The sequence below is a fragment of the Equus przewalskii genome, chromosome 1 (assembly GCF_037783145.1).
Source record: "Equus przewalskii isolate Varuska chromosome 1, EquPr2, whole genome shotgun sequence".
NCBI lineage: Eukaryota > Metazoa > Chordata > Mammalia > Perissodactyla > Equidae > Equus > Equus przewalskii.
This window is the reverse complement of record NC_091831.1, coordinates 62746219-62759098: the sequence shown is the minus strand read 5'-3', so window position 1 is coordinate 62759098 and position 12880 is coordinate 62746219. Positions and strand designations below refer to the sequence as shown.

General features: G+C 37.4%; 1 protein-coding gene across 4 annotated transcripts in view; it reads right to left on the bottom strand.

Moving 5' to 3' along the window:
- SAMD8 (sterile alpha motif domain containing 8) overlaps positions 1-12880 on the bottom strand; it is a 55428-nt gene that overhangs the window by 31165 nt on the left and 11383 nt on the right. The window contains exon 1 of one of the 4 annotated variants that reach the window (XM_070566599.1): positions 4694-4793. The exons of the other annotated variants lie outside the window; for them this stretch is intronic. The gene's annotated coding sequence lies outside the window, so the exon portion shown is untranslated. Of the gene's footprint in view, positions 1-4693; positions 4794-12880 lie in introns of those variants that run through there. 4 annotated transcript variants of the gene reach the window in all.

The window sequence follows — 12880 nt, the reverse complement described above, 5'->3', positions numbered from 1 at the left end:
ATCCACATTAAAAAGCACTGCAAAATGTTAATTCATATATATAAAGGAAATAGTTCAATGTGAGATAAAATTTAAAAGAAGTTTATTCTGAAATCATGAGCAATTAAGCAATTATTTATCAAAGGTCAATACTGTATTATCAAGGCACTGAGAGAACAGTCCACTCCTGCAGAATCTTACTAACCAGAAACATCAGTCAAACCTACTTTGAAGTCATAGATAGCAGATAAACAAAAGCAGCTGATTGTTCTGTACAAAGTGAAACATGTCTTATTTTTCGGGTGGACTCTGGTTAGAAATTTTTGAAAACTATAAAAAAACAATTTTCAGCACAACTCTTTTATTTACTAGCAAATTTATTTGTTTTCTCTCCAAATTCAGTTCACACTAATGAGATTTCAGTAGCCTGAGAGCAAAAGAGCTCAGTATATTTCCTATGTTCTTATCTCCATACTTAATAAAATGAAAAAAGCTTATCATAAACCTAAGAACTTTAAATCAAGTATTTCTTAACAGTAGCATAACTATTCCTTAATTAATGACCCTTTAAGATGCAACCTATTAGAGTGACCCAAATCTCTTCACAATAATATAACTCAGTTGTGTTCTACCATACTAAAACTGCAAACACTGCGTGTTAGGTTTAACAAACTAAACACAATCAGCCCAGAACTGCAAAAGGAGATAATGACTATCAACAAACTCTTTTCCAGTTCTGCCTTGTGGAAGCTATTTGTTTTGCCCCACCCTTCCTCTGTGACTGACAGCTGCAGGACAATCTGGCCATTCCTGGGAATGATGACTTGACTAAAAGGAGAATTATCGGCTATGACCTACTACTGACTCAGAGTACGTGACAAATATGATGAACTGGAGCTCAGTATCCTTTCCAATCTCCCTTCAGTTGTTTTCCGCTACTGCAGAGGTTAAAAAGCTAAAACCCAGGATCCAACTAGAATTCTAAATGTGAATTTAGGTTCAGCCAGCTAGATGCTCTGACATGAGATGTGGAAAGCAGAACGTAAAGCAGGGGCCATTTTCCTGAAGTTTTGGCTATCCACAAGAAAGACTACGGAAATGTTGGTTGTGTGTGTGTGCATGTAATTCTCCAGTTTTCAGTCACTAACTGTGTCTCAAAGCAGGTGTAGTTGTGAAGCAGCAGTACTGGCTTTCTAATACCTGCATTACAAATAAGATGGTATCTTCTTTGTGTTTGTGTGTGTTAAACTATACATAACATAAAGTTTACTATTTTAACCATTTTTAAGTGGACAGTTCAGTGGCATTAAGTACATTCTCACTGTTATACAATCATTACCACCATCCATTCCAGAACTTTTTCATCATTCTAAATGGAAACTCTGTAATCATTTAACAATAACTCCCCATCATCCCCTCCCCCAGCCCCTGGTAACCACTACTCTACTTTCTGTCTCTGAATTTGACTATTGTAGGTACTTCATAGAAGTGGAATCACACAATATTTGTCCTTTTGCATCTGGCTTACTTCCCTAAGTACATCTTCAAGGTTCATCCATGTTGTAGCATGTGTCAGAATTTCCTTCCTTTTTTTTTATTGAGTTCATAATAGTTTACATCAATGTGAGATTTCAGTTGTACATTATTTCTTGACTGTCACCACATAAGTGCTCCCCTTCACCCCCTGTGCCCACCCCCCATCCCCTTCCCCTGGTAACCTCTGAACTGTTTTGTCCTTGTGTTTGTTCATATTCCACATGAGTGAAATCATCTGATGTTTATCTTTCTCAGTCTGGCTTATTTCACTTAGCATAATTCCCTCCAGGTCCATCCATGTTGTTGCAAATGGGATGAATTTGTTTTTTTATGGCTGAGTAGTATTCCACTGTATATACCACATCTTCTTTATCCAATCACCAGTCGATGAGCACTTGGATTGTTTCCATGTCTTGGCTATTGTGAATAGTGCTGCAACGAACATAGGGGTGCACATGTTACTTTGCATGGTTGATTTCAAGTTGTTTGGGTAGATACCCAGTAGTGGGATAGCTGGGTGTGTGGTGGTTCTATTTTTAGGTTTTAAAGGAATCTCCATACTGTTTTCCATAGTGGCTGCACCAGTTTACATTCCCACCAGCAGTGTATGAGAGTTCCCTTTTGTCCACACCCTCTCCAACATTTGTTATTTTTAGTCTTAGTGATTATAGCCATTTTAACAGGCATAAGGTGGTATCTTAGTGTAGTTATGATTTGCATTTCCCTGATAATTAGTAATGTTGAACATCTTTTCATGTGTTTATTGGCCATCTGTATATCTTCTTTGGAAAAATGTTTATATCCTCTGCCCATTTTTGATTGGGCTGTTTTTTTATTGTTCAGTCATCTGAGTTCCTTATACACTACGGAGATTAACTCCTTGTCAGATATATGATTTGCAAATATTTTCTCCCAAGTGGTGGTCTCTTTGTTTTGACCCTAGTTTCTTTTGCCTTGCAGAAGCTCTTTAATCCGATGATTCCTTCTTTTTAAAGGCTGAATAGTATTCTCTTGTATGTATATATCACATTTTGTTTATCCATTCATCCATTAATGGGCACTTGGGTTGCTTCCAACTTTTGCCTACTGTGAATAATGCTGTTACGAACATGGGTGTACAAGAATCTATTCAAGTCCTACATTCACTTCTTTTGGGTATATACCCAGAAGTGGAATCGCTGGGTCATTTGGTAATTCTGTTTAATTTTTTCAGGAATTGCCATACACTTCTCAAAGCAGCTGCACCATTTTACATTCCCACTAGCAATGGACAAGTGCTCTATTTTTTCCACATCCTCATCAATGCTTGTTATTTTCTGGGCTTTTAAAAAAAATAATAGTCATCCTAATGGGTGTGAAGTGGTATCTCATGGTGGTTTTGATTTGATTTCTATAATGATCAGTGATGCTGAGCATCTTTTCATGTGCTTACTGTACATTTTCTCTATCTCCTTTAGAGAAATGTCTATGCAAGTCCTTAGACTATTTTTGAATCAGGTTGTTCGTTTTCTTATTGTTGAGATGATGTGTTCTTAAATGAATAGTTCCATGCTGGCCCCCTAATACCTCTGCCGACTGTGGCATTCTTCTGGCACACCAGTTCAAATCTTGTTCTAGAAGTCATTCCCAGCAGCCCAGCCCAGAGCCTAGAGCAGTTTCAGTCTCTTGAAACCAAATTCTGACTGAATATAGCAGCATAGGCCCTTCAGTCTTTCAAGTTGTCATCTTTCAAAGCCAAGCACCCAAAGGCTTCGAGCTCTCTCATAAGGTCCACATTTTGTTCAATTCTAGGTAAGGTAAAACAACTCTATCTTGTTTCCTTTAATTTCCTGGGAAATTAATTAAGCAGGATATGATTTTATCTGTTCTTCGCATTAAATATATATATATTCTTCCATTATCTTTGGAATGAATGACATATTTTATTTCAATAAGCTGTACAACTATTTTCTTCTCAACCAAGCACACTGAGGTAGTGAAAAAAGACTTAAGTAGTAAAATGTACCAATAATTTTAAAAAAAAACAAAGACTCTGATCTGGCCATTTCATCTACTAAGTGTCAAGAATAAGAAAGTAAACAAATACCACACTAGAAACTAAAGAAAGGGGGAGAAAAGGGAAAAAAAGAAAGTATCCAGCAAAAATAAATAAATAAGTATCTAGCCCCTAGTGCAGCAGGAGAGCTTAGTGGGTTTTTGTTAGGTTATTTTTGTTTTATTTGTAGAGGAGATAGTAGCAATTACTAAGAACATTACTAAGGCCTGTACGATTAGCACACAGCAGGTTCTCAATAAGCATTATTAAATGAATGTGCAAAAAAGAAGTAGCAATCAAAATAATTTAATAACTCAATTCCCAATACCCTTCCAAACAGGATCATTACAAACAAAACAAAAAAGGGGTTGGCCCAGTGGTATAGTGGTTAAGTTCGTGTCCTCTGCTTCAGCAGCCTGGGGTTTGCAGGTTCGGATCCTGGTGTGGACCTACACACCACTCATCAAGCCATGCTGTAGTGGCATCCCACATACACAACAGAGGAAGATTGGCACAGATGCTAGCTCAGAGACAATCTTCCTCAGGCAAAAAGAGGGAGATTGGCAACAGATGTTAGCTCAGGGCAGATCTTCCTCACCAAAAACAAAACAAAACAAAACACCACCACCAACAATAAAAAACCTGCCTTTAGGCTGGTTACTTCATTCTTCAGAATATACATTCTGTTAAAAAGATTTTAAAATTTCCCTTTATTTCTGCATATTTTTAATCACAAATTTTCAGAGCTTCAGACAGTTTCACATCAACAAATTTAGAATGTCTAATTGCCAAAAGATAACCCCTGGTCACTAATTCGCTAAATTCACAAGAAATCAGGGCCTGATATTCAGTCTCAAAGGTTCAAAACTGTATCTCACCAGTACCACAGAGCTGATCGAACCAAAGGAGACTAAGAGCAAACTCATAAGATACTGATGGATAAACCAGAACGCCAATACTAGACTCTTAAGTGTCTAGAAAGAATGCTCAAGTACCTTGCTCAAAGCACACCTTTTTATAATTTTGAAGTATCCAATAGGCTGATTTAATAATCAGAATGTTACTTGTAGAGTAAGTAAGCATAGCAAAGAAAAGCAGATGATGATAACCAAAATTTAAACCAGACTGTGCTACACAGAGTACCTGTCTAGAAAAAGATGGTTCACACCTCCCAGTTTCTCTCTCTCTCCCTCCCAGACGCTGCAGGATACACAGAACCAATTCTCTTTGACTCCTCCTTTGCCTATGCTCCAAGGAAACAATATACCTATTAGAACACTAGAATTCATATATTAGAATAATTTGAAATTTAAAAACATGCCCGTACCTATGTCCATGCCCCACCACAGGACAACTGAATTAGAATCCCTGAGGGCATAGGAGCTTTACATCTATATTTTTTAAAAGCTCGTCAAGTGGTTCAGATACGTAAAGAAGGTTTCAAAGTACTGTGAGACCACCCAATCTAATTCTGTCTGTTCTTCTATTTCTGGCTTGGATAACATTTAATCTTTGAGGTACCTTTGCACAAATCTTATTTCATCCATTATATGTTGATTTTATGTTGAGTTCTTGTCTCTTTTATATTATAATCTATGTGATAAAACTGAATAAGATATAGTTAAACATATACATAGAACTGCAGGAAAAAATATCTCACACTCTAGGGTTGACTGCTGATATATAATATTAAGAAAAATTGTACTTACTTTATATTAAAAATAATTGTTTAAAGTTTGGAGAGCAAGGGGAGGAGGAGAGATGGCACTGGACGTGTTTCTTAAAACACTAATAGCAGTATTTCAACCTTTACCTACTATCTACCTAAGGCTCTATAAACAGACCATTTCCTATTATCCCTAAGACCTTCCTTTTTCTACATAGATAACAAATTCAAAACTGAAGATGTCAAATGAGACTAGCTAATCATTTTAACTTTAAAGAAGTCCAAAAGAAAATAAAACAAATATTGTCAGAATAAGAAAAGCACACTGGAAACAAGATTCAGATGACTTTTTAGCTGATTTGTAAATATAGAAAAAATTATGCAGGACAGTAGGGCTTCTTTATTATAAAAGTATCAACTTTTATTAAAAGACCCTTTTGCAGATAGAAACAATACATTTTCCTCAATGTTTGTCTAGAAATCTGTGCTATTTAGGTACCAAAACCAGACAAATGAATATATTAATAATGCAATACAAACAGCTGAATAAAAAGCATATCTTTCCATTTCAGGCTTGCAACTACCCATTTCCCTTAAAGTTTATAAACACTACCAGGTCACTAGCCCAGTATCCCTGTATATACTCCCAATCAATAACCCTCTTTATCCTCCCATGGTAATCACAAACCTATCTTTGTGATAATGCCCCCTTTTTTTATAGCTTGATTTTATAGTTTTTCTTTATAGCTTTACTATTTAAGCAAGTATCCATAAATAATACAGTTTAGTGTTGCCTGCTTTTTGTATTTTATATGAATAAGATCAAACCGTGTGTATCCTTTAAGTCTTATACAAAAGAAGATTGCAGAATTCACCTATTACAAAAAAAAAAATCTGAACCAAATTAATCTTGGAAAAAGTTTAAAAGACTGTTAAATTGGTAAAAAAGAGACTTACGATTGAAAACAATATAGGAAATGTTAAACAGTCATTTTAATTTGTCCATTAAGACAAAATAAAGGGTATATTACCTAGGAAGAGTTAACTGCACAAAATAGGAAGGCATATTCAACCAGAACTAATAAAGTTTGTGATATCCTTCAAAGGAAGAAGACAAAAATACATATTGTTCCTTGGTGTGAATTAGTTAATCCTTTTTGAGCTAAAAAGTCCCAGGAGGACTTGTTTATTTAACTTTTGTATGATGAGCACAATGAGGTGAACAGGATTATCAGCTATTCAATCAATACCTACTGGTATAAGAATACAGCAGGCAGGATGTGTAGGTACAAGATACTTGATGTCTGCAAAGTGTTGTTCCTTAAAAAGAATAAATAGCCTAACTCACAGACTCCTTAAATTCCGAACTGTGTTCAGTACATTTTCAGGAAGTAACAACAAGTAATAACTAGATTAGTTAACACTTAAGACATTTACAAAGTGCCAGAAACTGTTCTAAGTATTTTACTTATATGCTCAAATAATCCTCATAAACCATATAGAATAGGTATTATCTTTATCCTTTTACAGATGATATAACTGAAACAGATGGGTTAAGTAACTCGCCCAAGATAAACTTGTACTAGTAACTAGTACAGAAAAGTTTTCAACTCAGGCAATTTCATTTCAAAGTCCATGTTCTTACTACAACACACTGCCTCACATGAGCTGAGGGCTTTTGTACCTCTGTAAGGGTTGAATTTCATGAATACTAAATATTTTCTAGTTATCAGCAGAGGAATTTATCAAAGGTCTTCAGTTACATTAGATAAAGATTACACCAATGTGACCCTAATAATGAGGGCTTTTTTGAATCATAAATGTTGCATTGTTCAGTCTCAAACATTTACTGTTTGCTATACACAGATGTCCGATACCAAGGGACTGGGAATACAGACAGTATCCTTAAGATGCCCTCACGTTATGTTTATTTACCTATTAAACATTCATTGTTCACATATTACATGAAGAGTATTCCAACAGGAAATGTGGTCTCTACCTAGATGAAACAGATCCTGCCATCTATGACTTTACAGTCTAGAAAAGGATACTAAAAGAAAGTCACTAAAAAAGGGGGAAAAAGGAATTACAGTTGCTAGTTCTCTATATATATTAGCTCACTTAATCCTCAAAACACTAATAAAGTGGTTACTCATGTAACCTGTTAAAAATTGGAAAGTTAAGGGAGTTTTAAAAAAGAGGTGATTTCTAGTTGGTGAGATAAGAGTTCTTAGAAGTGACATTTGAGCTGAGGCTCAAAGAAGGGATGAAACTGTGGCTTGAGATAGAGAAATAAAAGTATACTAGCAGAGGAAACTGCATGAGCAAAGACGTAAAGACAGAAAACAATAGAGAACATTAGTATTCATAAGGCACAAGGGAGTCTTAGGATATTAAGTAGAAAATATGAATTGGGGCCAGATCATAGAAACCTTTAACTGTCAAGTTAAGAATATTCTATAGACAATAGGTAGCCACTAGAGATTTCTGAACAAGAGAATGACATAAAGTGTGCTTTATAAAGAATAATTGTGGGGCTGGCTCCGTGGCCAAGTGGTTAAGTTCGCGTGCTCCACTGCGGCAGCCCAGGGTTTGGATCCTGGGCACGGACATGGCACCACTCGTCAGGCCACGTTGAGGCGGCGTCCCACATCCCACAACTAGAAGGACCTGCAACTAAGATATACAACTATGTAGAGGGGGGGTTTGGGGAGATAAAGCAGAAAAAAAAAAAGATCGGCAACAGTTTTTAGCCCAGGTGCCAATCTTTAAAAAAAAAAAAGAATTGTTAGAAGGGTATAAAACAGATTGTGAGGGTTGAAGCTAGCATGAAAAGTAATGAGAGATTGAATGAAAGAAACAGCTTCTAAAATGTAGAGACATGGGATGAAGGAAATACAGCAGATGAAAAGACGCCACTGTCTGCACTCTTTAAACTTTCTAACAGGTACATTTTTTTAAAATAGCATACGTGGACTTCTACTTGTGGAAAGATGGAGTAGACATACTTTTCCCTATTCTCCCCAAGCATTACATATAACACAAACATAAGAAGACTGAAAGGTGGAGGAGGAAGGCAGACTGGCTAGGCAGCTCAAGACTGGAGAAAAAGACACAATAATAAGTTATCCGGTGTTTTTGTTTGTTTGTTTGTTTTGTCACAAATATCCCAGACGGGGATGAAGATGGCAATCAGGAAATGCCGATGGATGCAGATAAGAGTTGCAAGGAAATCTTGTTTTCTCCAGCCAAGGGATCAGAAAAGAGGCAGCTTAGCAAAACAAAACATTTAGATGATAACTGTTCTATTCCAGCCAAACAGCATAGAAAAAACTACGCCTCACCTCCACCACCACCCCTGCTAGCAAAGGCTGAGTGGAGAGCCCAGATTTCTAACTCTGTCAGGCTGTAACTAGGCCATATCTCCCCCGACCCGTCCTACCAGGATGATATCAGAAAAGGCCAAGCAGGGAACAGTCTGCAATAACTGCCTAGCAGTAACAAGTCCCTCCTCCTCTGCTAAGACGGTGTCAGTGGAGACCTTATGGGGAGCCTGGACTTCTATCCACCTAACACTGATGAGGTCCTGCTCCCCCTCCTTGCTGAGGTGATGTCAGTGAAAGCCTAGTGGAAAGTCAGGACTAACACACGACTTAGTGGTAGAGGCCAAACACACCTACCCATCCTCCCACCCTCCAAATCCCCCTCCCACCAGGAAAACAATGAAGTACCCTATCCCCTCCCAGCCAGCAGAGTAGAAAACCTGAACCTCTACCTGACACTAAGGAGGCAGTACCTGTAGAAAACTACAATACGGGCAACCAATATCCCCCATGAATACAAATGCAAAAATCCTTAACGAAATATTAGCAAATAGAATTCAGCAATACATAAATAAGTATAAATACGTACATACACACCCCCCACCCCAAGAGCAAGCAGAGGTTATTCTGGGGATAAAGGCTGGTTCAATATTCAAAAATCAAACAAAGTAATGCACCATGTTAACCAGATAAAGAAGAAAAAGCACAAGATTGTATGAATTTATGCAGAAAAAGCATCTGACAGAAATTTCATCGTGAACACTCGTTCATGAGAAAAACTGTCAGAAAAGCAGGAATACCTGTAGAGGGGACATTCTCAATTTGGTAAAGAACATCTATTAAAAAAATATACAGCTTTAATGGTGAAAAACTGAATGCTTTCCTCCTCAGATCAGGAACAAGAAAAGGATGTCCACTTTCTAAACTGCTATTCAACACAGTACTGAAACTTCTGGCCAGCACAATAAGGCAAGGAAAGGAAATAAGAAGTGTACATTTTGGAAATGAAGAAATAAAAGTATTTCTATGTATTTGCAGGTGATATGATAGACTACAGAGAAAAATCCCAGGGAATCTACAAAAAAAAAAACCCTCCTAGAACTAATAACTAAGTTCAGTAAGGTTGTAGGACACAAGAGCAACATACAAAAATCAATTGTATTTCTATATACTAGCAATGAACACATGAACAAAGAAATTAAAAATATAATACCATTTATAATTACTAAAAAAAGAAATACAGGCACATTGCCTGTATTGCCTCGGAATTATTGCAGGTTTGGTTCCAGACCACCACAACAAAACAAATATCACAATAAAGTGAGTCACAGAAATTTTTTGTTTTCCCAGTGCACACAAAAATTATGTTTACACTATACTGCAGCCTATTATGTGTGCAATAGCATTATATATAAAAAATGTACATACTTCAAAAAATACTTTATTGCTAAAAATGGCTAACCATTACCTGAGCCTTCTATGAATCATAATCTTTCTGTTGATGGAGGGTCTGGCACCAATGCTGATGGCAGCTGACTAACCAGGGTGGTGGTTGCTGAAGGCTGGGATGCCTGTTGCAATTTATCAAAATAAGACAACAATGAAGTGTGCCACACTGACTCTTCCTTTCATGAACGATTTCTCTGTAGCATAGGATGCTATTTGATAGCATTTTACCCACAGAAGAACTTCTTTCAAAATTGGAGTCAATCCTACGAAACCCTGCTGCTGCTTTATCAACTAGGTTTATAGAATATTCTAAATCCTTTGTTGTTATTTCAACAATCTTCTCAGCATCTTCACCAGGAGTAGATTCCACCTCATGAAACCACTTTCTTTGCTCATCCCTAAGATGCAACTCCTCATCCGTTAAAGTTTTATCATGAGATCGCAGCAATTCAGTCCCATCTTCCGGCCCCACTTCTAATTCTAGTTCTCTTGCTATTTCTACCACATCTGCAGTTACTTCATCCACCGAAGTCTTGAACCCCTCAAAGTCATCCATCAGGGTTGGAATCAACTTCTTCCAAACTCCTGTTAATGTTGATATTTTGATCTCTTCCCATGAATCACAAATCTTCTTAATGGCATCTAGAATGGCGAGTCCTTTCCAGAGGTTTTCAATTTATTTTGCCCAAATCCATCAGATAAGTCACCATCTAAGGCAGCTATAACCTTATGAAATGTACTTCTTAAATAATAAGACTTGAAAGTTGAAATTATTCCTTGATCCATGAGCTGCAGAATAGATGCTGTGTTAGCAGACATGAAAACAACACTAATCTCCTTGGTGCACTGTCAAGGAGCAGTAACGTTTTTAAGGAATCCTTTTTCCTGAGCAGTAGGTCTCAAGAGTGGGCTTAAAATATTCAGTAAACCATGTTCTAAACAGATGTGCCATCATCCAAGCTTTGTTGTTCCATTTATAGCACACAGGCAGAGTAGACAGCATAACTTCTTAAGGGCCCTGGGATTTTCAGAATGGTAAATGAGCACTGACTCAACTGCAAGTCACCAGCTGCCTTAGCCCCTAACAAGAGAGTCAGTCTGTCCTTGAAACTCTGAAGCCAGGAACTGACTTCTCTTCTCCAGCTATGAAAGTCCCAGAAGACATCTTCTTCCCATAGAAAGCTGTTCTGTCTACACTGAAAATCTGTTGTTTGGTGTAGCCACGTTCATTAACGATCTTAGCTAGATCTTCTCAATAACTTGGTGTAGCTTCAACATCAACACTTGCTGTTTCACCTTGCACTTTGATGTTATGAAGATGCCTTCTTTCCTTAAACCTCATGGACCAACCTCTGCTGGCTTTGAACTTTTCTTCTGCAGCTTCCTTATCTCTCTCAGCCTTCATAGAATTGAAGAGAGTTAGGGCCTTGCTCTGGATTAGGCTTTGGCTTAAGAGAATGTTGTGGCTGGCTTGATCTTTTATCCAGACCACTAAAACTTTTCCCATATCAGCAAAACAGCTGTTTCGCTTTCTTATCATTTGTGTGTCCACCGGAGTAGCAGTTTTAATTTCCTTCAAGAACTTTTCTTTTGCATTCACAACTTGGCTAATTGTTTGGCACAAGAGGCCTACCTTTCAGCCTATCTCGGCTTTCAACATGTCCTCCTCACTGAGCTTAATCATTTCTAGCTTTTGATTTAAAGCGAGAGATGTGCGACTCTTCCTTTCACTTGAACACTTAGAGGCCATTGTAGTGTTATTAATTGGCCTAATTCCAATATTGTCAGGTCTCAGAGAATAGGCATGCCCAAGGAGAGGAACAGAGACAAGGGAATAGGTGGTCAGTGAAGCAGTCAGAACACACACAACATCTATCGATTAAGTTCGCCACCGTATGGGCACGGTTCATGGTGCTCCCAGACAATTACAATAGTAACATCAAAGATCACTGATCAGGGGCCAGCTCAGTGGCTGAGTGGTTAAGTTCGCGCGCTCTGCTGCGGCGGCCCAGGGTTCGGATCCTGGGCGTGGACATGGCACCACTCGTCAGGCCACGTTGAGGCGGCATCCCACATCCCACAACTAGAAGGACCTGCAACTAAGATATACAATGTGTACAGAAGGAGTTTGGGGAGATAAAGCATAGAAAAAAAAAAAAAAAGATTGGCAACAGTTGTTAGCCCACGTGCCAATCTTTAAAAAAAAAAAAAAAAAAAGATCACTGATCACAGATCACCATAACAAATATAGTAATGAAGAAGTCTGAAATATTGTGAGGATTACCAAATGTGACACAGAGAAATAAAGTGAGCAAATGCTGTTGGAAAAATGGCACTGATAGACTTGCTCAACGCAGGGCTGTCACAAACCTTCAATTTGTAAAAAACACAGTATCTGCAAAGCACAATAAAGCAAAGTGCAATAAAACGAGGTATGCCTGTATTCAGATCTAACTAGCATGCATAGGATCTGTATGTTGAGAATTGTGATGAAAGAAACCAAAGAAGACCTACATAAATAGAGAGATATTCAATGTTCATGGATTAGCAGACTCAACATAGTAAAGATGTCAATTCTCTTCAAATTGATATAGTAAGTTTTAACACAATTCCTAAGAAAACACCAGAAAGACATTTTTGTAGATACGGATAAGATTATCCTAAAATGTATATGGAAAAGTAAAGAAACTAGAACAGCTAAATTAATTTTGAACAAGAATAAAGTGGAAGAAATCACTCTACTCAATTTCAAGACTTATTATATTGCTATAGCAATCAAGACTACATGGTACTGACAGAAGTATAGACACATAGATCAATTGAACAGAATAAAGAACTCATAAGTAGCTTCACCCAAGTACGGATAACTGGTTTTTGACGAGGCTACAAAAG